This window comes from Heterodontus francisci, chromosome 16 (assembly GCF_036365525.1).
Source record: "Heterodontus francisci isolate sHetFra1 chromosome 16, sHetFra1.hap1, whole genome shotgun sequence".
In the NCBI taxonomy this organism is placed as follows: Eukaryota; Metazoa; Chordata; class Chondrichthyes; order Heterodontiformes; family Heterodontidae; genus Heterodontus; species Heterodontus francisci.
Genome location: NC_090386.1, coordinates 54,835,854 through 54,859,119, shown reverse-complemented (window position 1 = coordinate 54,859,119; position 23,266 = coordinate 54,835,854). Strand labels below are relative to the sequence as shown.

Below are 23,266 nucleotides of genomic sequence, written 5' to 3'. Positions count from 1 at the left end.
TTTGCTGCCAGATTGACAGCAGCCCCATTCTTCTGTATTCAGGTAAGTATTCTTTGACAGCTGTCAGGAAGCAGGTGCTGGCGCGCTTAAAATAGGGCCCCAGCACCTGCTGCACAACTGTCAAAGGGTTCCTCACTGCGCCGAATGTCCCGCCTCTCCCCACGTAATAGCGGGGGGGAGGCTTGGCGCAGTGATGCTAATAAGCCCCCGCGTGTAATATCGCAGGGGCTCTGTGGCGGTTGCTAAATGTGGGCGGCGCGCTTAGTTGAAAGGGCGCCGGCGCGCAGCACGGTGCCCGAATAAAATTCAGCCCCTAAAGTGTAAATAGCTGAGGCCCCAGTACTAATCCTTGCAGCACTTACCCCCAACACCAGGAGCCGATTAATCTTTTATGTGGCACCTTATCGAATACCTTTTGGAAATCCAGGTATACTACTTCTATTGGTTCCGCTGTATCTACCCTACCAGTTACATCCTCAAAAAACGACTCTAAAAACTTTTCTTTTATAATAGTTTCCAGCATCTTCCCAACAACTGATATTAGGCTAACTGGCCTGTTTTCTCTCTACCTCCTTTCTTGAAAAGCGATATAACATTTGCCAACTTCCAATCTGATGGGAGCATTCCTGAATCTAAGGAATTCTGGAAAATCATAGCCAGCACATCCACTATCTCTGCCGCTATATCGTGTAGAAACCTAGATGTATGCAATCTGGGCCTGGGGACTTGTCAGATTTTAGTCCTTCAAGTTTCTTCAATATTTTTTCTGGGCTGATATCAATTTCCTTAATTTTCTCATTCTTTTTAGCCCCTAGATTACTCCCTATTTCTGGTATGGAACTTGTATCTTCTTCTGTGAAGACAGACATAAAATATTTGTTCGATGCCTCTGCCATTTTCTCATTCCCCATGTTGATTTCTCCTGTCTCTGCCTCTAAGGGACCAACATCTACTTCAGCTACTCTCTTCCTTTTTATTACCGATAAAAGCTCTTACGATCTATGTTTTTATATTGCTGGCTCGTTTACTCATATTCTGTTTTTTCCCTTTTTATCAAATTTTTGGTGGCCCTCTGCTGGTTTCTAAAACACTCCCAATCCTCAGACTTGCTACTATTTTTTGCAACATTGTACACCTCTTCTTTTAGTCTAATACTCTCCTTAACTTCCTGACTGAGCCACAGATAGGTCTTTCTTGATGTGTTTTTGCTTTTGAATGGAATGTACTTTTGTTGAACCCTTTAAATTGTTTTTTTAAATGTTTCCCACTGTTCATTTACCACCATACCTTCCAATTAACCTTAGCCAGTTCTCCCCTTATACCTTTGTAATTGGCTTTGTTTAAGTTTAAGATTCTTGTTTGTGATTGAAATGTGTCACTTTCAAACTTAACATGAAACTCAATGGTATTATGATCATGATTTCCCAGTGGATCTTTTACTACGACATTGCTAATTAACCCTGTTTCATTACGTAATACGAGATCTAAGATCTAGAGCCTTGTCGGTTCTACAATGTATTGCTCCAAGAAACTGTCACAAAAATATTCTACAAATTCATCTTCTAGAACGCCGTTCCCAATTTGATTGTCCCAGTCTATTTGCAGATTAAAGTCCCCCACAATTAATACATTACATTTTATACACGCTCCAATAATTTCCTGTTTCATGTTCTGTCCCAAAACATAAACTACTGTTAGGGGGCTTATAAACTGCTCCCACCAGTGTTTTCTGACTCCTGCTCTTCCTAATTTCCACCCAATGATTCTACTGAGGCCAGATTCCTTCTTATTAATGTCCTTATGTCATCCGTTACTATCAGGGCTACCCCTGCTCCTTTGCCATTCTGTCTCCTTCTGCATCTGGTTCTGCTGATGCAGAACTTGTGAATACAGTTTATTTATTATTACATAGGTGCAACAATGCCTGCAAATATGGTTGGGACATCTTATAGGCTGTGCAAATCAGGCTTTTCTGGCTCTTGATCATCTTGGTATGTCTTTACATTTAACATTACCTCTGGTGTCTCACAAGGATCCATCCTTTGGCCCTTCTATTTCTCTTCTACACATTACCCATTGGCAACATCATCTGCACACACTTCAGGTTCCACATGGACGCTGTCAACACCCAGCTCCACCTCAACACCACTTCTCTCAACGCCTCCACTGTCTCTGATTTGTCACACTGCTTGTCTGACATCAAGTATTGGATGAGCAGAAATTTTCTCCAACTAAATATTGGGAAGAGCAAAACCATTGTCTTTGGTACCTGCCATGTATTTCATTTCCTACAGACTGACTCCATTGCTCTCCTTGGCAGTTGCCTGATGATGAACCAGACCATTCACAGTCTTGGTGTTGTATTTGACCTCAGGTGAGCTTCTAACCACATATCCGCTGCATTACCAAGACCACCTACTTCCACCTCTGCAACATCATTTGCCCTCGCCCCTGCCTCAGCTCATCTGCTGCTGAAAGGTTCATTTATGCCATTGTTACCTCTAAACTTAACTATTCCAACGCTCTCCTGGATGGTCTCCCACATTCGACTCTACATAAACTTGAGCTCATTGAAAACTTTGCTGCCTATATCCTAGCTCGCACTAAGTCCCATTCACCCATCACTCCTGTATTGGCTCCCATGCTGACAACACCTCGATTTTAAAATTATCATCCTTCCATTCAAATCCATTCATTGTCTCACCCCTCCTCTGTGTAACCCGTTCCAGTACGACAAATCTCCAAAATCTCTGCACTCCTCCAATTCTGACTTCTTGCGCATCCTCCATTTTAATTGTTCCATCATTGGTCCCCATGCCTCCAGCACTATGGCAATTTTGAGACAATACAGGAGCCGAGTGAGGTGTTGGTGAGGTAGAGCTTGAATGTTGTCAGTATACATGTGCAACCTGAAGTGTTTTTGGATAATGTCACCAAGAAGCATTATGTAGATTAGAAATAGGTTGAATCATCCAGCATCAACATCCTGGCATCACCATTGAGCAAAAAGATAAATGCACCAGCTACATAAATACTGAGGCTACAAGGGCTGGTCAGAGGCCAGGTGTTCTCCTTCAAGTGACTCACATCCTGACGCCCCAAAGCTTTTCCATCACCTACAAGGCACAATTCAGGAGTATGATGGAATGCTGTCCACGTGCCTGGATGAATGCAGCTCCAACAACACTAGAGAAGCTCAGCACCATCCAGACCAAAGCAGCCCACTTGATCGGCACCCCATCCATCACCTTAAACATTTATTCCCTCCACCAATGCCGCAATATGGCTGCAGTGTGTATCATCTAGAAGATGTTCTGGAACAGTTCCTGCAGACTGCAAGGTAGTAAATGTAACCCCACTATTTAATAAAGTAGGGAGAGAGAAAACGGGGAACTGCAGACCTGTTAGTCTGACGTCAGTAGTAGGGAAAATGCTAGAATCTATCATCAAGGATGTGATAACTGAGAAAATAATGGTAGGATTGGACAGAGTCAGCATGGATTTATGAAAGGGAAATCACGTTTGACAAACCTGTTGGAATTTTTTGAGGATGTAACTAGCAGAATAGATAAGGGGGAACCAGTGTAAGTGGTGTATCTGGATTATCTGAAGGCTTTCCATAAGGTCCCACACAGCAGGTTAGTAAGCAAAATTAGAGCACATGGGTTTGGGGGTAATTTACTGGAATGGATTGAGAATTGGTTAATGGACAGAAAACAGAGTAGGAATAAACGGGTCATTCTCAGGTTGACAGGATGTGACTAGTGGGTATTGCAAGAATCAGTGCTTGGGCCCCAGCTATACACAATCTATATCAATGATTTGGATGTGGGGAGCAAATGTAATATTTCCAAGTTTGCTGATGACACAAAACTAGGTGGGAATGTGAGTTGTGAGGCGAATGCAAAGAGGATTTAAAGGCATTTAGACAGGCTGTGAGTGGACAAGAACGTGGCAGATGGAATATAATGTGGAAAAATGTGAAGTTATCCAATTTGGGAGGAAAAACAAAAATGTAGATTATTTCTTAAATGGTGAGAGATTGGGAAGTATGTCCTTCTTCGTAAGTCACTGAAAGCTAACGTGCAGGTCCAGCAAACAATTAGGAAGTCAAATGGTATGTTGGCCTTTATTGCAAGAGGATTTGAGTACAGGAGTAAAGAAATCCTGCTGCAATTGTATAGAGCCTTGTTCAGACTCCACCTGGAGTATTGTGTACGGTTTTGGTCTCCTTACCTACTTACATATATTTGCCATAGAGAGAGTGCAACAAAGGTTCCCGGTTGGTGGGATTGTCCTATGTGGATCGATTGAAGAGACTGGGCCTATATTCTCTAGATTTTAGATGAATGAGAGGTAATCTCATTGATGCATACAAAATTCTTACAGGGCATGGCAGAGTAGATGCAGGAATGAAGTTTCCCCTAGTTGGGAGGTCTAGAACCAGGGGACACAGTTTCAGAATAAGAGGAAAGCCATTTAGGACTGAGATGAGGAGAAATCTCTTCACTCAGAGAGTGGTGAATCTTTGGAATTCTCTGCCCCAGAGGGCTGTGGAGGCTCAGTCATTGAGTATATTAAAGACAGAGATCGATAGATTTATAGATATTAAAGATATCAAGGGATATGGTGATAGTGCAGGAAAATGGCATTGAGCTAGAAGAACAGCCAAGATCTACTTGAATAGTGGAGCCGGCTCGAAAAACCGAATAGCCTACTCCTGCTCCTATTTCCTATGTTCCTATGACTGCAGCAAAATGGCAAGACTTCTTCAACAGCAACTCTGAAACCTGTGCTTTTTACTACCTAAAAGGACTAGGGCACATGGGAGCATCACCATACCCAAGTTTCCTTCCAAGACACTCACCAACCTTAATTGGAAATATATTCCTTCATCCTTGCTGGGTCAAAATCTTGGAACTCCTTACCTAACAGCACAGTGAGCGTATCTTCACCACACGATTGCAACAGTTCAAGAAGGCAACTCACCACCACCTTCTCAAGGGCAACTAGGGATGAGGAAGAAATGCTGGCCTTGCCAACAAGATCCACATGCCGTGAATGAATAAATTTTTAAAAGGCTATGTCTGAAAGCAAAAACGCAATATAATTGCAGCAAAACTATTTCGGGAATTGACGCTGGTCAGTCAATCACAAGCATGTTCAGCTTTCTGTATCCCATGCAGCTTATCAGATGACTGTGCAATCATCCAACAATACTACTTCCTCAACTTAGGGACACTTGGTAGTAATGCAGGTCCATAACCAACATAGAGAGGGTGGGACAAACATGGTAGCCAAACACATTAAACAGGTATGCAAACAATACTCTCCAACTGAAAAAAAAGTACATAAAATATATGTAGCAACTTGTAGTTGTTTCTGTTCCAGTACATCCACTACCTGTGGTAGTCCCTCCCCAAGTCACATATCTCTGATGTTGTTTGCTCTTCCAGGTAGCCTCTTCTGTCCCGCTATCATATACACAATGGCTGATATATCCATACTTTTGGACAGAGAATTCCTCCATACTAGTGTCTTCTTTGACTTCTGTAATGCTAATTTGAAATCTTTCCCCTTGTTAAGCTCACCCGATCTGATCTTTTTGACTTGATGAGTTTATGCAGAACGCTGCTTGAGTTCACATTAATTACCTTAAATAAGTAAGAATAGGTTTTAGTATTGACTTTCTTTTGGAGAGGTAAGAATTCTTGTTGTAGTGCTATACGCTGAATAGCTTTGCTTAGAATTAGCTGGAAACGTATGCAAAAACAATGGTGTAAGTAGAACATAATGATAATTTTCAGTGGAAAAATCAAGGAATAAGGTTTTCAGCCACGCCCAAGCTTCCTTCAGGTTTTACGAAACCGCCACCAAAATCCTCTGCCACTCATTAATATAGTTCCAGCTCCATGCAAAAAAAGCTTTAAATTTAGAGGCAAATTCCTGACTGTAACCTCCATTGTTGCACTTGCTGCTGCGCTTGGAAGGGTGAAATGGCCTGGTTGGTAGTCATCTCCATTATAACTATTATTCACTGTGATTAGCTAATAGATTATGTACATTTCTTCCAGTGTGTTTACATAACTAAAATGTGATAATATATCTTTACCTAGCAACCTTACAGGGATCCACTCCAGGTTCCACTGGGATCAGCTGAAAGAAGTGTCCCGCACCTCTTCACCAATCCCTAAAAATTACTTAAATGTGCATCTTATGTATGAACAGAAAATTATTGTTATTGTACAAATGACTAATGTGCTTCTTCAATTTTTGTTCTATTAATTTGATAGGGGTTTCGTACTCATATAGTAACACCATCATCAGTAATTTCTATACTGTAGTGTTTGTCATGCAAGTCTCTTTGTAAAGGATACTGCATATTGACTAAGTCCAGTAATTTCCTAATAGAAAATCAACAGGAATATTTACATAGTTCAATGAAGATGCCCTGCAAATTTAAATGAGAAATACCAACCTATTCTATACATATATATATTAAAAAATTGTTGTTTATAGGAGTACCACATGGCCTTGTTCATGCAATGAATCTTAGAAAACAAGATGGGTGTCAATACCAGTTCCTCTTTGTGCAAGTTGAGCAAATTCCATGTTGCACAGTAAATACTGCACCTAAAATAAGTGTCATGTTTATTAATAATTTTACTTAAATTAGAGTCATAGAGTTATCCAGCACAGAAACAGGCCCTTCGGCCCATCGTGTCTGTGCCAGCCATTAAGCACCAATCTATTCTAATCCCATTTTCCAGCACTTGGCCCATAACCTTGTATGCTATGGCGTTTCAAGTGTTCATCTAAATACTTCTTAAATGTTGTGAGCATTCCTGCCTCTACCACCCCTTCAGGCAGTGTGTTCCAGATTCCAACCACCCTCGGGGTGAAAAAATCTTTCCTCAAATCCCCTCTAACTCTCCAGCCCCTTACCTTAAATCTATGCCCCCTGGTTATTGACCCCTCCGCTAAGGGAAAAAGTTTCTTCCTATCTAGCCTATCAATGCCCCTCATAATTATTTCCAGATTCAAAAGAAATCGAAAATAGAAATAATCTAGCAGAAATAATGATATCTGCTGCTATCTTCCAAAGGATATCATAGTATCATAGAATGGAATAATAGAGTGGTTACAGCACAGAAGGAGACCATTTGGCCTGTCGAGTCTGTGCCAGCTCTCTGCAAGAACAATTTAGCTAGTCCTACTCCCCGGCCCTTTCCCCTTAGCCCTGCATTGTTTTTCTCTTATCCAATTCCATTTTGAAAGCCACAATTAAATATACCTCGACCACACTCTCAGGGAGTGCATTCCAGATCCTAACCATTCTCTGCATGAACAAAGTTTTCCTCATGTCACTTTTGGTTCTTTTGCTAATCACCTTAAATTTGCGTCCTCTGGTTTTCAACCACTCCGCCATTGGGAACAATTTCGCTCCATCTACTCTGGCTAGCCCCCTCATGATTTTCAGCACCTCTATCAAATCTCTTCTCAACCTTCTCTTCTCAGGAGAACAAGTCCAGCTTCTCTAATCTATCCACGTAACTGAAGTCCTTCATCAATGGAACTGTTCCGGTAAATCTTTTCTGCACCCTGTCTAAAGTCTTCTCGTCCTTCCTAAAGTACAGTGCCCAGAATTGGACACAATATCCCAGTTGAGGCTGAACCACTGTTTTATAAAGGTTCATCATGACTTCCATGCTTCTATTTATAAAGCCTAGTATCCCATAAGCCTTTTTAACCACTTTCTCAACTGTCCTGCCACCGTTAATGATTTGTGCACATATACCCCCAGTTCTCTCTGTACCTGCACCCACTTTAGAATTGTACACGCTAGTTTATATTGTCTCTCCCCATCTTCCTACCAAAACATATCATTCCACATTACTCTTTATTAAAGTTTAATCTGCCATGTGTCCACCCATTCCACCAGTCTATCCCCTCTTGAAGTTGATCAATATCCTCACAACTGGAAGTATTGTGTCATCTATAAATTTTGAAATTGTGTCCTGCACACCGAAGTCCTAATATCAAGCTCTGTGGAACCTCACTGTATACTTTCTTCCAGTCTGAAAAATAACCCTTCACCATTACTCTGTTTTCACCATTACTCTGTTTTCACCATTACTCAGCCAACCTTGTATCCATGTACCACTGTCCATTTTATTCCGTAGACTTCAACTTTGGTGGCAAGCCTATTATGCTCATTTTATCAAATGCCTTTTGGAAGTCCATATCGATATCAACTTCATTACCCTCATCAACTCTCTCTGTTACCCCATCAAAAAGCTCAATCAAGTTGGTTAAACACGATTTGCCTTTAACAAATCTGTGCTGGTCATCCTTAACTAATCCACAATTATTCAAGTGACTAGTTAATTTTGACCCGGATTATCATTCCTAAAAGCATCCCACCACTGAGGTAAACTGACTGGCCTTTAGTTGCTGGGTTTATCCTTACACCCTTTTTTGAACAAAGGTTTAACATTTGCCATTCTCTACTTCTCTGGCACCACTCCCATATCTAAGGAGGATTGGATGGGCAGTGCCTCCGCAGTTTCCTCCCTTACTTCCTACATTCTTGGATGTCTCCCATCCATTCCTGGTGACGTATCACCTTTAAGTACAGCCAACCTTTCTAATATCTCCCCTTTATCAATTTTTAGTCCATCCAGTATTTCAACTACCTCCTTAGTCATTGACTGTGGCAGCATCTTCCAGATGCAAAGTACTCATTTAGCACTTCAACCATGCACTCTACCTCCATCCATAAATACCTTTTTTGGTCCCTAATTGACCCCACCCCTCTTCTTACTACCATTTTACTGGTTATATGCCTGTATTAGACTTTTGGATTCCCTTTCATGTTGGTTGCCATTCTGCTCTCATTACCACTCTTTGCCCCAAATAAAAACAGAAAGTACTCAGCAGGTCTGGCACATCTGTAGAGACAGAAGTAGAGTTAACGTTTCAGGTCTGTGACCTTTCATCAGAGCATCATCTTTGCCCCTCTTATTCTCTTTTTCACTGCCTCTCTGAGCTTTCATGTTCCACCTCGTTCTCACTTGTATTATCAACCTGATATCTGTCATACGCACCTTTTTTCTGATTCAACTTATCATCTTTTTCGTCATCCAGGGAGTTGTGGCTTTGTTTTCCCTACTTTACCCCCTCATGGGAATGTACCTCGACTATACCTGAACCATCTTTTCTTTAAAGTTACAGTTACAGTTTTGCCTGCCAATCTTTCATTCCAATTAAGTAATTTACCTGGAACAGGTCCACGCTCAACCCATTGAAATTGGCCCTCCTCTGGTTAAGTATTTGCACTCTAGTTTGCTCCTTGTCCTTTTCCATAAAAACAAAGACTTACATTTTTACGGAACCTTTCACGACCACCAGACGTCGCAAAGTGCTTTACAGCCAATGAAGTACTTTTGAAGTGCAGTTAATGTTTTAATGCTAATCTAAACCTTATGACATCAATCACTGTTCCCTAAATGTCCCCTTACTGACACTTGATCCATTTCATCCACCTCATTCCCTAGAACTAGATCCAGAAATGCCTCCGCCCTTGTTCGGTCGGAAGCGTATTGATCAAGAAAATTCTCCTGAACATACTTCAGAAACTCTTCTCCCTCTCTGCCCCTTACACTGTTATTGTGCAGAATTTTCCCAACCCCAATTGTGGTAGGCTTGGAGGTGAAGAGGCCAGGAATTTCAGCCATTTCGGTACAGCTATCCAATGCGTTCCCACTGCCAAGGAGCTTTCCCATTGGCAGCCTGGAAAACAAATCAGCTGCCTACTGCATGGAGGTGGAAAACCAATTTACATAGTTAGGGCACCAATTGGGGCAATGCTGCAACCTTTGCCGGCATTTTGCCAGTGGCGGAGTGATCCCCCACCGCATACAGAGGCTCCTAGCTCAGTGGAACCAGCCTGGGGGCCATCAGAGCCAAAGGCTTCATGCCCCAATATCGGGGCCGCAGTCAGGAAAGGTCGCACCTGGGGCCCAAGTGATCCACCTGGATGGTTTTCCCCTGTGCACTGAGAGGCCTACTGTTGTCGCCCCTCTGAATTTTTTTACTTAACCTGTACGCCTCATATGGCACCTCCATATTGAAGCACCTTTGCAGTCACCGACCTGCGTCAGTGGCGCCCACCTCTCTTGGAACTGGCATGAAGGCGGCCAACCTGCCTCCAATCCTCACCCCGACCTCTTAAAAATCCAACCCTATGTGTCAAAAGATTCTACAGTGTAGCCCAAAGAAGATTAGCTGGTTTGTAATTAAGTAAAAGTGAATGTGCAATGTAGAGTATGTTGAGTAGTATGATTTTATTAGTATTTTTGTCAATACTATCTTTTTAGGCTGGGATTTACTGGGTGCAATTACTTGATCATTTCGCCACTAGTTTGACTCTACTTATAGCTGCATTTCTGGAACTCTTTGGTATAATCTGGATCTATGGTAAGTATGATGCAATACCATTAAAGATAAATAATATCCTTAAATGTAAAGAGTATTTTTTAACCTCTTCAAAGGTAGACCAAACAAATGGACTGGGTAAATAATATTGGTGACTGACAGATGTCAGTTTATTCATTCCATCTGAAATTACGGAATTACGGACCATTTCCTGGTGTGCCCCATTAGTTAAACTTGCATGTGCATATTTAGGATTTAAAATTTATTGCCCAAAAGTTGCTGTGTGAAGTAATAAGTGCAGCGAGAGTAATAGGGCATTTCTGATCTTGGTAAACAACTTGTATTGCTGTAGCTCTTTTAACGTAGTAAAATGTCACAAGGTTGTTCACAGGACTATTATCATACAAAAGTTGGCACCGAGCCATATAAAGAGATATTAGAGCAGATGACCAAAAGCTTGGTCAAAGGTAGATTATAAGGAATATTTTTGAGGAAGAAAGAGAGGCAGAGAGGTTTCGGGAGGGAATTCCAGAGTTTAGAACCTTGGCAGCTGAAGGCACGGCCACCAATGACAGAGTATTAAATCTGGAGAAGGCCAGGAAGCCAGAATTGGAGAAGCACAGATATCTCAGAGGTTGTAAGGCTGGAGGAGATTACAGAAACAAGTAGAAGTGAAGCCATGGAGGGATTTGAAAATAAGGATGAGAATTTTAAAATCAAAGTGGTGCTTAACCGGAGCCAATGTAGATCAGTGAGCACACGGGTGACGGGTGAATGGGATATGGTGAAAGTTGGGACATGTGCAGCAGTATTTTGGACGACCTCAAGTTTACAGAGGGTAGACTGTGAGATACTGGCCAGGAATACACTGGAATACTCAAGTCTAGAGGTAACAAATGCATAGATGAGGGTTTCAGCAGCAGTGAACTGAGGCAGGAGTGGAGTCGAGCTATGTTACGGAGGTTGAAATAGTTTTAGTAGTAGCATGCATATATGGTCAGAAGTTCACCTTGGGTCAAATATGACACCAACTTTATGAAACAGTCTGGTTCAGCCTCATGCAGTTGCAGAGAGAGGGATGGATCATGTATTAGGGAACAGAGTTTGTGGCGGGGATTGAAGACAATGCCTTTGGTATTCCCAATAGTTAGTTGGAGGAAATTTCTGCTCTTCCCAGTTCTCAATGTTGGACGTGCAGTGCAACAAGTTCGAGATAGTCTAAGGGTCGAGGGCGTTGGTGATGAGGTGGAACTGGGCGTCATCAGCGTACCAGTGGAACCTGATGTGTTTTCAAATGCTGTCACCAAAGGGCAGCAGGTAGATGAGAAACAGGAGGCATCTAAGGATAGACCCTCGGGGGACACCAGTGGTATTATGAGAATGGAATGGAGTTTTTGCAGGAAACAGGGTGTGAGGAAGTGTAGTCAAGGTAGCTGTGGGAGTCAGTGGGCTTATAATGAATATTTGTTCATAAGCCCACTGACTCCCACAACTATCTTGACTAAATTTCCTCACACCCTGCTTCCTATAAGGACTCAATTCCATTCTCCTAGTTTCTCTGTCTCCATCACATCTGTTCTGATGATGCAAGCTTCCACACCAGCACTTCTGATATGTCATTTTTTATCCTCAACCGAGGATTCCTCCATACCATGGTTGACAGGCCCCTCGACCGTGTCCAACCCATTTCCGACACTTCTGCTCTCACCCCTTCCCATCCCTCCAAGAACCATGATAGGATTCCCCTTGTCCTCACCTTTCACCCCACAGCCTCCGTATTCAATGGAGCATCCTCCGCCATTTCTGCCACCTCCAGTGTGATGCCACCACCAAACACATCTTGCCCTCCCCTCCCCTTTCAGCATTCTGAAAGTATCGTTTCCCTCCACGACACCCTGGTCCACTCCACAATCACAGTCACACCCAACACCCCGTCCCCTTCCCACAGCACCTTTCCATGTAAGCGCATGAAATGCAACACCTGCCCCTTTACCTCCTGTCTTCACCATCCATGGCTCCAAAGACTCCTTCCAGGTGAAACAGTGATTTATGTCTACTTCTTGCAATTTAGTATGCAGTATTCGCTGCTCACAATGCAGTCTTCTCTACATTGAGAGACCAAATGCAGGTTGGGTGACCACTTTGCGGAACACCTCCGTTCAGTCCGCAAACATGACCCCGTGGCAGGCCATTTTAATTCTGCACCTTGCCCTCACGCTGACATCTCTGTCCTTGACCTACTGCAGTGTTCCAGTGAAGCTCAAGGTCCGGCACCCAGATGTCATCAGAGTGCTCCCAGCTGCGCACATGCCCAGAATGGTCTCTTGCTGTCAGTAAGGTGCTGCGCATGTACAGCCTACATTCTTGCTAGGACTATTTCGTGCACACGCGCAAAAAAGTCATCGCGTATCAGAACATCATCCTGCTTCCCTTTCCCAGCGCTGCCTCCTGCGCCCGTCTGCTCGCCAATCACTCCCGGTCTTGTTGCTGCCTTCCCTCAGCCACACGCTCCCCACTTCAACCCACCCCCACCTCGCTCCTCCTCGCCACTTCATCCCAATCAGCCACTCACTTCGCTCACTGCTTCAAACCCCACCCCCGCCGTTCACTCGCTTCCGCGAGCTGCTTCATCCCCATCAGCCACTCACTCCGTTCAGTGCTTCAAACCCCAGCTCCATCGTCCACTCGCTCCCCCGCACCACTTAATCCCCATCAGCTGCTCTCTCCGTTCAGTGCTTCAAACTGCACCCCCCTCCACCCCCCGTCTGCCACTTGCTCCAGGTCTCGCCACTTCATTCCACACCCCCCCCACTCCCTACCGCATCCCCCCCCCGCTCCCTCCCGCTTCTCCGTTTCCCCCAGTCTCTCGCTCGCAGTCTCCTTCCCCTCCCCTGCCTATCCCTATCTTGCCACTCTCTCTCTCGAGCGCAGGGTTCGGGGGGGTGGGGAGGGGTGGTGGAGAAGCAGGAGGGAGCAGACACTGGCGTTTCAGTGCATGAGGCCGCATTTGTGCATGTACAAGTACTGTGCCACTTAGTGGTTGTGTTGTCAGTAAATGCAGCCTTTTCGATTTGGCAATTTACAGCCTTCTGGACTCAACATTGAGTTCAACAGTTTCAGACCATAATCTCTGCCCCCCGCTTTGTTTCCTTTCTTTCAATGATTCGGTCTTAATCTTGTTTTTGCTTGTTTTGCTTTCATTATTCTGCCATTCACACCTCCCCGGACATGTCTCTGTTACTTTACTTATCCCATTATTACTCCCTTTGGCTCTGCCTCATCAACTTTGTCATTTAATGCCTCCCGTAGTCTGCCCTATCACAGACCTTCCCTTTTGGTCTTTTTCCACCCTCCCCCATTTGACCTACATAAAACCTATTACATTTCCAACTTTTCCCAGTTCTGATGAAGGGTCATCGACCTGAAATGTTAACATACGAACATACAAACATAAAAGCAAAATACTGCGGATGCTGGAAATCTGAAACAAAAACAAGAAATGCTGGATTCACTCAGCAGGTCTGGCAGCATCTGTGGAAAGAGAAGCAGAGTTAACGTTTCGGGTCAGTGACCCTTCTTCGGAACCCCAGTTCCGAAGAAGGGTCACTGACCCGAAACGTTAACTCTGCTTCTCTTTCCACAGATGCTGCCAGACCTGCTGAGTGAATCCAACATACAAACATACTCTGTTTCTCTCTCCACATATGCTGCCAGACATGCTAAGTATTTCCAGCAGTTTGTTTTTATTAACAATCATCATGTTTTTAAAAGGGTAATTATCTGTTACTTTAAAAAAAACTCAACAATCTGAGATGCGTTTAATGCACAATTAATGTGCAAATGCAACAACTTCATGAAAATCATGGGAAGTTAAGCATGAGATGCAATTTTAGCAAATCTAACTGAGTGGTGCAGATCATCCAGCAACTTGTGGCAATTTGTAACTTACAGAGTATCCCTTCCTCGCTGCAGGTTGCTGGCCAATTTGCACATTAATAACAACATGTGCCTTTCACGCACCACTATTTTTTCAGCACAATCTGGCCCATTGAGTAACTGTTTTGTTGCCTGTATATTTGTGTCATACAGATAAGATGCACAACGACAGCAAACAAGCAACCTGGAAGAAATGATAAAAAGTGATTTTCTTTGCCTTATTTTTATTCACAGGGGGAAACAGATTCATCGATGACATTGAGATGATGATTGGCCAAAAAAGCTGGCTCTTCTGGCTGTGGTGGCGAATTTGTTGGTATTTTGTTTCTCCTTGCATGCTAACAGTAAGAAAATATTATGTCTTTTAGTGGTTTCAGCTTTTAAAAAAAACAAATGCACAAACTCACTGTCTGATCTTTGTGGAATCATTTCAAACAGGGAATCTTAATCTGGTCGTCGTTCACATTTGTCCCACCAAGTTACGGTAGCTTTGAGTACCCAATGTGGGCAATAACGGTTGGCTGGTGTATATTTTTCACCTGTGTTATTTGGATTCCCATTATGGCAATTATGAAAGTTGCTCGAGCTAAGGGCTCCAACTGGTATCAGGTAAGAAAACTATATCTGTATAGCATCATAGAAATTAATGACACAGAAGAAGATGACCATTTGGCCCATTGTGTATGTGCCAGCTAAAGAAGTGTTAGCCAGCCTAATTTCACTTTCCAACTCTTGGTCCGTAGCCTTGTAGGTTACAGCACTTCATGTGCATATCCAAGTACTTTTTAAATGCAATTAGAGTTTCTGCTTCTGCTACCCTTTCAGGCAGTGAGTTCCAGACCCCCATCACCCTCTGGTTGAAAAAAGATTCTCCTTAACTCCCCTCTAATCCTTCTACCAATTACTTTATATCTATGTCCCCTGATTATTAACATCCCTACTAAGGGAAATAGGTCCTTCCCATCCACTCCATCTAGGCTCCTCATAATTTTATACATCTCAATTAAATTTCCCCTCTGCCTCTTCTGTTCCAAAGTAAACAACTGCATCCTATCCAATCTTTCCTTCGTGCTAAAATTCTGCAGTCTTGGAAACATTCTTTTAAATATGCTCTGTACTCTCTCTCGTGCTATCACATCCTTCCTGTGATGCAGTAACCAGTACTGTGCGTAGTACTCTAGCTGTGGCCTGACTAAAGTTTTATACAGTTCCAGCATAACCTGCCTGCTCTTATATTCTATGTCTTGGTTAATAAAAGAAAGTATCTTGTATGCCTCCTTATCCACTTTATCTACCTGTCTTGCTACCTTCAGTGATCTGTGGACATGCACTCCAAGATCCCTCTGTTCCTCTACACTTTTCAGTAGCCTACCTTTTATTGTGCATTCCCTTGCCTTTTTACCCTCTACAAATGCATTACCTCACACTTCTCCAGATTGAATCACATTTGCGCATCTGACCAGTCAGTTGGTATCTTCCTGCAGTCTACCGCTTTCTTCTATCAACCACACGGCTCATTTTTGTATCATCTGCAGAATTCTTAATCATGTCCCCGACATTTAATTCTAAATCACTGATGTAACTCAAAACGCAATAACTTAGTTTGAGCCATGCAGAACCCTCTGGAAACAGCCTCCAGTCAGAATAACATCTGTCAAGTATGACCCTTCGCTTCCCGCCACTGAGTTAATTTTGGATCCAACTTGCCACTTTCCCTTGGATCACATGAGATTTTACTTTTTTGACCAGTCTGCCATGTTGGACCTTGTCAAATGTCTTGCAATAAGCCATGAATTAGAATTAGAACATTACAGCGCAGTACAGGCCCTTCGGCCCTCGATGTTGCGCCGACCTGTGAAACCATCTGACCTACACTATTCCATTTTCATCCATATGTCTATCCAATGACCACTTAAATGCCCTTAAAGTTGGCGAATCTACTACTGCTGCAGGCAGGGCATTCCACGCCCTTACTACTCTCTGAGTAAAGAAACTACCTCTCACATCTGTCCTATATCTATCACCCCTCAACTTGAAGCTATGTCCCCTCGTGTTTGCCATCACCATCCGAGGAAAAAGACGCTCACTATCCACCCTATCTAACCCTCTGATTATCTTATATGTCTCTATTAAGTCACCTCTCCTCCTCCTTCTCTCCAACGAAAACAACCTCAAGTCCCTCAGCCTTTCCTCGTAAGACCTTCCCTCCATACCAGGCAATATCCTAGTAAATCTCCTCTGCACCCTTTCCATAGCTTCCACATCCTTCCTATAATGCGGTGACCAGAACTGCACGCAATACTCCAGGTGCGGTCTCACCAGAGTTTTGTACAGCTGCAGCATGACCTCGTGGCTCCGAAACCTGATCCCCCTACTAATAAAAGCTAACACACCATATGCCTTCTTAACAGCCCTATTAACCTGGGTAGCAACCTTCAGGGATTTATGCACCTGGACACCAAGATCTCTCTGTTCATCTACACTACCAAGAATCTTCCCATTAGCCCAGTACTCTGCATTCCTGTTACTCCTTCCAAAGTGAATCACCTCGCACTTTTCCGCATTAAACTCCATTTTCCATCTTTCAGCCCAGCTCTGCAGCCTATCTATGTCCCTCTGTACCCTACAACATCCTTCGGCACTATCCACAACTCCACCGACCTTAGTGTCATCTGCAAATTTACTAACCCACCCTTCTACACCCTCTTCCAGGTCATTTATAAAAATGGCAAACAGCAGTGGCCCCAAAACAGATCCTTGCGGTACACCACTAGTAACTAAACTTCAGGATGAACATTTGCCATCAACCACCACCCTCTGTCTTCTTTCAGCTAGCCAATTTCTGATCCAAAGCTCTAAATCACCTTCAACCCCATACTTCCGTATTTTCTGCAATAGCCTACCGTGGGGAACCTTATCAAACGCCTTACTGAAATCCATATACACCACATCCACTGCTTTACCCTCATCCACCTGTTTGGTCACCTTCTCGAAAAACTCAATAAGGTTTGTGAGGCACGACCTACCCGTCACAAAACCGTGCTGACTATCTCTAATGAACTTATTCTTTTCAAGATGATTATAAATCCTGTCTCTTATAACCTTTTCCAACATTTTACCCACAACTGAAGTAAGGCTCACCGGTCTATAATTACCAGGGCTGTCTCTACTCCCCTTCTTGAACAAGGGGACAACATTTGCTATCCTCCAGTCTTCCGGCACTATTCCTGTCGACAATGACGACATAAAGATCAAGGACAAAGGCTCTGCAATCTCCTCCCTAGCTTCCCAGAGAATCCTAGGATAAATCCCATCTGGCCCAAGGGACTTATCTATTTTCACACTTTCCAAAATTGATAACACCTCCTCCTTGTGAACCTCAATCCCATCTAGCCTAGTAGCCTGAATCTCAGTATTCTCCTCAACAACATTTTCTTTCTCTACTGTAAATACTGACGCAAAATATTCATTTAACACTTCCCCTATCTCCTCTGATTCCACACACAACTTCCCACTACTATCCTTGATTGGCCCTAATCTAACTCTAGTCATTCTTTTATTCCTGATATACCTATAGAAAGCCTTAGGGTTTTCCCTGATCCTATCCGCCAATGACTTCTCGTGTCCTCTCCTTGCTCTTCTTAGCTCTCCCTTTAGATCCTTCCTGGCTAGCTTGTAGCTCTCAAGCGCCCTAACTGAGCCTTCACGTCTCATCCTAACATAAGCCTTCTTCTTCCTCTTGACAAGCGCTTCAACTTCTTTAGTAAACCACGGCTCCCTCGCTCGACAACTTCCTCCCTGCCTCACAGGTACATACTTATCAAGGACACGCAGTAGCTGCTCCTTGAATAAGCTCCACATTTCGATTGTTCCCATCCCTTGCAGTTTCCTTCCCCATCCTACGCATCCTAAATCTTGCCTAATCGCATCATAATTTCCTTTCCCCCAGCTATAATTTTTGCCCTGCGGTATATACCTGTCCCTGCCCATCGCTAAGGTAAACCTAACCGAATTGTGATCACTATCACCAAAGTGCTCACCTACATCTAAATCTAACACCTGGCCGGGTTCATTTCCCAGTACCAAATCCAATGTGGCATCGCCCCTGGTTGGCCTGTCTACATACTGTGTCAGAAAACCCTCCTGCACACACTGGACAAAAACTGACCCATCTAAAGTACTCGAACTATAGTATTTCCAGTCGATATTTGGAAAGTTAAAGTCCCCCATAACAACTACCCTGTTACTCTCGCCCCTGTCGAGAATCATCTTCGCTATCCTTTCCTGTACATCTCTGGAACTATTTGGAGGTCTATAAAAGACTCCCAACAGGGTAACCTCACCTCTCCTGTTTCTAACCTCGGCCCATACTACCTCAGTAGACGAGTCCTCAAACGTCCTTTCTGTCGCTGTAATACTCTCCTTGATTAACAATGCCACACCCCCACCCCCCTCTTTTACCATCTTCTCTGTTCTTACTGAAACATCTAAATCCCGGAACCTGCAACATCCATTCCTGCCCCTGCTCTACCCATGTCTCCGAAATGGCCACTACATCGAGATCCCAGGTACCAACCCATGCTGCAAGCTCACCCACCTTATTCCGGATGCTCCTGGCGTTGAAGTAGACACACTTTAAACCAGGTTCTTGCTTGCCAGTGCCCTCTTGCGTCCTTGTAACCATATCCCTGACCTCACTACTCTCAACATCCTGTACACTGGCACTACAATTTAGGTTCCCATTCCCCTGCTGAATTAGTTTAAACCCCCCCGAAGAGCACTAGCAAATCTCCCTCCCAGGATATTGGTACCCCTCTGGTTCAGGTGAAGACCATCCTGTTTGTAGAGGTCCCACCTACCCCAGAAAGAGCCCCAATTATCCAGGAAACCAAAACCCTCCCTCCTGCACCATCCCTGCAGCCACGTGTTCAACTCCTCTCTCTCCCTATTCCTTGCTTCGCTATCACGTGGCACGGGCAACAACCCAGAGATAACAACTCTGTTTGTTCTCGCTCTAAGCTTCCACCCTAGCTCCCTGAATTTCTGTCTTAAATCCCCATCTCTCTTCCTACCTATGTCGTTGGTGCCTATGTGGACCCCAACTTGGGGCTGCTCCCCCTCCCCCTTAAGGATCCCAAAAACACGATCCGAGATCACGAACCCTGGCACCTGGGAGGCAACATACCAACCGTGAGTCTCTCTCGTTCCCACAGAACCTCCTATCTGTTCCCCTAACTATGGAGTCCCCAATGACTAATGTTCTCCTCCTCTTCCCCCGTCCCTTCTGAGCAACAGGGACAGACTCTGTGCCAGATACCTGTACCCCATTGCTTACCCCTGGTAAGTCGTCCCCCGCAACAGTATCCAAAACGGTATACCTGTTGTTGAGGGAAACGGCCACAGGGGATCCTTGCACTGCCTGCTGGTTCCCTCTCCTTCCCCTGACGGTAACCCATCTACCTACTTCTTTAACCTGAGGTGTGACTACCTCCCCATAACTCCTCTCAATAACCTCCTCCACCTCCCGAATGATCCGAAGTTCATCCAGCTCCAGCTCCAGTTCCCTAACGCGGTTCTCGAGGAGCTGGAGTTGGGTGCACTTCCCGCAGATGCAGTCAGCAGGGACACTCTTGGCGACCCTTACCTCCCACATTCTGCAGGAGGAACATACAACTGCCTTAACCTCCATTCCCACTATTCTAAATTCCCAACAAATCTACTGAAAAACCAAAAACAAAAAGTCATAACTTGTTAGGTTAGCAATCCAACGGACAGAACTTCTTAAATAAAAAGCTTACCTTATCAACACACCAGAGTCCTTTTTTTTGGTTAGAGGTGGAGGGTGGGTGGGAGACACTACACCTGTAGTGTCTCGGGTACAGCCACCACCCAAATATATACTTTTTACTTACCCAGCAGTCCCCTGGTCCTCCGAAAACAAAAGGGAATTCACTTTTAAACTTACACTGAAATTGACTTCACAGCTGTAAGCCCGCTCCCGCACCTCCGTTACTATCAAAGCTGCAGTCACCGAAACTAAAAGAAAGAGATTTTAAACCACCCAAATATATACTTTTTACATTAAAAATGCTACCCTCATCGATCTTCCTTGTTAGCTCCTCAAAAAGTTCAATCAAGTTAGTCAGAAACGACCTTCCATTAACAAATCCACCCTGACCGTCCTTGATTAATCCATGCCTTTCCAAATGGTGCAATGTTAGCAGTCCTCCAGCACCTTGCCTATAAACAGAGAAGATTGGAAAATGATGGTCAGAGCCTCTGTTATTTTCTCCCATGCTTCTCTTAATAGCCTGAGATAAATTTCATCTGGGCCTCTCAATTTATCTGCTCTCAAAGATGCTAAACCCCTCAATATTTCTTCTCTCACTATGTTTATCCCATCCAATAGCTCATACTCCTCCTTAACTACAATGTCTGCATCATCCCCCTCTTTTATGAAGTCAGACGCAAAGTATTCATTAAGAACCATGTACGCATCTTTCATCTGCACACAAAGGTTACCTTTTTGGTCTCCAATACCCACCACTCTTTCCTTAGTTATGCTCTTGCTGTTTGTGTTTTAAAACATCTTTGGGTTTTCCTTGATTTTACTTACCAATATTTTTTCATGCCGTCTCTTTGCTTTCCTAACTTTTTAAACTTCATCCCTGAAATTTCTATATTCCTCTAGGCTTTCTGTAGTATTGAGCTCTTGGTATCTGACTCTGTCTTCCATTTTTTGCCTTTATTCCACCCTGTATGTTCCTTGACATCCAGGGGCTCTATATCTGGGAGTCCTACCCATTTTATAGGAATGTGTTTGCCCTGAACCCTCATTATCCCCTCCTTAAATGCCTCCCAGTGGTCTGACACTGACCTTCATGTTGCTGCTTCCAGTCCACTTTTGCTAAATCACATTTCAGCTTAGTAAAACTTTCCTTTCCCCAATTGAGAACTTTTACACCTGGTTTATCTTTGTCCTTTTTTATGACTACACTAAATCTAACAGAATTATGATCACTACCATCATCATGCTCTCCCACTGATACCCCTTCCACCTGCCCAGCTTCATTCCCTAAAAGTAAGTTCAGAACTGCCCCTTCTCTTGTTGAGCTTGCTACATACTGGCAAAAAAGGTTCTCCTGAATGCATTATGAGAATTGTGCACCCTTGGTACTTTTTACATTGCTTCTATCCCAGTTAATATTAGGGTAGTTGAAATCCCCAACTATTACTGCCCTATTGTTTTTGCACTTCTCAGAAATTTGCATACATATTTTCTGTTCTAACTCCCTCTGTTTGGAGATCTACAGTACAGCCACAGCAGTGTGATTATCCTTTTTTGTTCTTCAGTTCAACCCATATTGCTTCTTTTGATGATCCTTCTAGCATATCATCCCACCTCACAGCTGTAATTGTTAAACAGATAAATATCAATAATATATTTCATCCTGAAACTGATGGATGTCAGTGTATCTAATGGATTTTTTAAAAATAGTCAGCATCAAACATTCCAAGAACAGGTATTTTCAGATTAAATATCAAAGTAAGAATATAAAATCAAAAATTATACATTGTTACTTTTTTTAATTTGATTTTTTACTGGGAATTTGGAGTAACAATAGCACTGAATGAAAAACTGAATATTGAAGTGAAAGAAAGGAAACAGGTCTATCTCAAGAAGGGTAGCAGTAACTTCCAGATTATAAGCCTTAACCTTTGACAGTAAAAATGAGGTCATCTGGGGAAGGCAGAGAAAACTTTTATGGAGATTCGATTGTTGAAAGGCCTTTGAGAAATTATTTGGAATAAATTACAGTATAATCTGATCTAAGATATTTTTTTGGTTGGGTGCTATAATGGGCAAACATTGTGCAAATTATCAAGCATTTTCTTACTCTTTTTCACAGAAATTTGTTGCATCTTGCAGACCAGCTCCTGACTGGGGTCCATCCTTGAAAGTGAACAGAGGGGAAAGGTACAAAAATCGGATTGACTATGCATAAAAACTGCATTCTTCTACAAGCTGTGTGATAAACATCAGAATTTAAGGATTTTATGTTTAATTTGCATCAACTATGTAATCAATTATTTGGAAGGCTGATTATAAATGTTTTTGTTTCACAAAATAGTTCAACAGCAACACTACAATATGTTTTTGCTTAAAATCATATTTATGATATAATTAAAGAGGCAGCAATTTTAAATGTTAATGAAAAAAAGAGATGTTTCAATGCATTGTTTAATTGATTCAGATGACTTGACTGTCAATAGTGTTTATGATTCTTTTTTTCTGTCTCAATAGTTAGCCAAATTTGATGTTGGGTATATCAAATTGAGAGCTCTTCATGCAGAATAACACATTAACAATGCTTTGGTTGTTAAAAAGCCAGAATTCTTATTTCTTATAATGTAAATAAAAATGGATTCTGGTACTGGGAGTGAAACAATTCCTAGATCTGCTCTTGCAATGCCACTGAAGTAACGACCTGCATGGCTAAAAATAACTATTTCCTTGTTGCTCAATATGAATGATGCTACAAACCTATAGCCACCTTCTAATCCTGTGTCATTGCAACTGTGTTGTTGGTCAACATCATGTGATGCCTTTTCTCAATCCTGGAAAGTGAAAGTGCCTCGGTCATGAACCAACAAACGTATGAAAAAACAAACGCAGCATGGGCACACTTGTTTTGGGACAACCAGCTTCACTACATGCAATAGACTTAACAACTAACATAATGAGAAATACTCATTACTTACATGGTCAAAGCTTTCTTTCTGTAGTGTAGGGCTCCAGTGTGTTCAATATTTAATTATCAAATATACTGTACCTGATTTTGAACAGGTCCTAGGTTGCCCTAGCATACAGGATGCTGCACAACATTTGAAG

General features: G+C 43.0%; 1 pseudogene; it reads left to right on the top strand.

Annotated features, from left to right (window-relative positions):
• LOC137378279 (sodium- and chloride-dependent neutral and basic amino acid transporter B(0+)-like) overlaps window positions 1–22,732 on the top strand; it is a 180,229-nt pseudogene extending 157,497 nt beyond the window's left edge.
• The last annotated feature ends 534 nt before the right edge of the window (window positions 22,733–23,266 follow it).